Below are 2,500 nucleotides of genomic sequence, written 5' to 3' on the forward strand. Positions count from 1 at the left end.
AAAACTGGCCATTTTTGGCTGCACGAGCGAGCGGCGAGCGGCGGACAGCGAGCGAAGCGAGAGGCAGCACCGTCCCTGCTATACGAAAGCCCCATCCAGCCCTGTGCCACCCGGGGGGTTCCAGGGTGCTGAGATGGCTGACGTTTTGCTCCGCTCTCGACGGTCACCGCGCAATGCAAGAACAGGCCAAAAACTGGCCAAAACGGCCCAAAAACGGGCCAAAACTGGCCATTTTTGGCTGCGCGAGCGAGCGGCGAGCGGCGGACAGCGAGCGAAGCGAGAGGCAGCACCGTCCCTGCTATACGAAAGCCCCATCCAGCCCTGTGCCACCCGGGGGGTTCCAGGGTGCTGAGATGGCTGACGTTTTGCTCCGCTCTCGACGGTCACCGCGCAATGCAAGAACAGGCCAAAAACTGGCCAAAACGGCCCAAAAACGGGCCAAAACTGGCCATTTTTGGCTGCACGAGCGAGCGGCGAGCGGCGGACAGCGAGCGAAGCGAGAGGCAGCACCGTCCCTGCTATACGAAAGCCCCATCCAGCCCTGTGCCACCCGGGGGGTTCCAGGGTGCTGAGATGGCTGACGTTTTGCTCCGCTCTCGACGGTCACCGCGCAATGCAAGAACAGGCCAAAAACTGGCCAAAACGGCCCAAAAACGGGCCAAAACTGGCCATTTTTGGCTGCACGAGCGAGCGGCGAGCGGCGGACAGCGAGCGAAGCGAGAGGCAGCACCGTCCCTGCTATACGAAAGCCCCATCCAGCCCTGTGCCACCCGGGGGGTTCCAGGGTGCTGAGATGGCTGACGTTTTGCTCCGCTCTCGACGGTCACCGCGCAATGCAAGAACAGGCCAAAAACTGGCCAAAACGGCCCAAAAACGGGCCAAAACTGGCCATTTTTGGCTGCACGAGCGAGCGGCGAGCGGCGGACAGCGAGCGAAGCGAGAGGCAGCACCGTCCCTGCTATACGAAAGCCCCATCCAGCCCTGTGCCACCCGGGGGGTTCCAGGGTGCTGAGATGGCTGACGTTTTGCTCCGCTCTCGACGGTCACCGCGCAATGCAAGAACAGGCCAAAAACTGGCCAAAACGGCCCAAAAACGGGCCAAAACTGGCCATTTTTGGCTGCGCGAGCGAGCGGCGAGCGGCGGACAGCGAGCGAAGCGAGAGGCAGCACCGTCCCTGCTATACGAAAGCCCCATCCAGCCCTGTGCCACCCGGGGGGTTCCAGGGTGCTGAGATGGCTGACGTTTTGCTCCGCTCTCGACGGTCACCGCGCAATGCAAGAACAGGCCAAAAACTGGCCAAAACGGCCCAAAAACGGGCCAAAACTGGCCATTTTTGGCTGCACGAGCGAGCGGCGAGCGGCGGACAGCGAGCGAAGCGAGAGGCAGCACCGTCCCTGCTATACGAAAGCCCCATCCAGCCCTGTGCCACCCGGGGGGTTCCAGGGTGCTGAGATGGCTGACGTTTTGCTCCGCTCTCGACGGTCACCGCGCAATGCAAGAACAGGCCAAAAACTGGCCAAAACGGCCCAAAAACGGGCCAAAACTGGCCATTTTTGGCTGCACGAGCGAGCGGCGAGCGGCGGACAGCGAGCGAAGCGAGAGGCAGCACCGTCCCTGCTATACGAAAGCCCCATCCAGCCCTGTGCCACCCGGGGGGTTCCAGGGTGCTGAGATGGCTGACGTTTTGCTCCGCTCTCGACGGTCACCGCGCAATGCAAGAACAGGCCAAAAACTGGCCAAAACGGCCCAAAAACGGGCCAAAACTGGCCATTTTTGGCTGCACGAGCGAGCGGCGAGCGGCGGACAGCGAGCGAAGCGAGAGGCAGCACCGTCCCTGCTATACGAAAGCCCCATCCAGCCCTGTGCCACCCGGGGGGTTCCAGGGTGCTGAGATGGCTGACGTTTTGCTCCGCTCTCGACGGTCACCGCGCAATGCAAGAACAGGCCAAAAACTGGCCAAAACGGCCCAAAAACGGGCCAAAACTGGCCATTTTTGGCTGCACGAGCGAGCGGCGAGCGGCGGACAGCGAGCGAAGCGAGAGGCAGCACCGTCCCTGCTATACGAAAGCCCCATCCAGCCCTGTGCCACCCGGGGGGTTCCAGGGTGCTGAGATGGCTGACGTTTTGCTCCGCTCTCGACGGTCACCGCGCAATGCAAGAACAGGCCAAAAACTGGCCAAAACGGCCCAAAAACGGGCCAAAACTGGCCATTTTTGGCTGCACGAGCGAGCGGCGAGCGGCGGACAGCGAGCGAAGCGAGAGGCAGCACCGTCCCTGCTATACGAAAGCCCCATCCAGCCCTGTGCCACCCGGGGGGTTCCAGGGTGCTGAGATGGCTGACGTTTTGCTCCGCTCTCGACGGTCACCGCGCAATGCAAGAACAGGCCAAAAACTGGCCAAAACGGCCCAAAAACGGGCCAAAACTGGCCATTTTTGGCTGCACGAGCGAGCGGCGAGCGGCGGACAGCGAGCGAAGCGAGAGGCAGCACCGTCCCTGCT

The sequence above is a fragment of the Musa acuminata genome, unplaced genomic scaffold (genome assembly GCF_036884655.1).
Source record: "Musa acuminata AAA Group cultivar baxijiao unplaced genomic scaffold, Cavendish_Baxijiao_AAA HiC_scaffold_152, whole genome shotgun sequence".
NCBI lineage: Eukaryota > Viridiplantae > Streptophyta > Magnoliopsida > Zingiberales > Musaceae > Musa > Musa acuminata.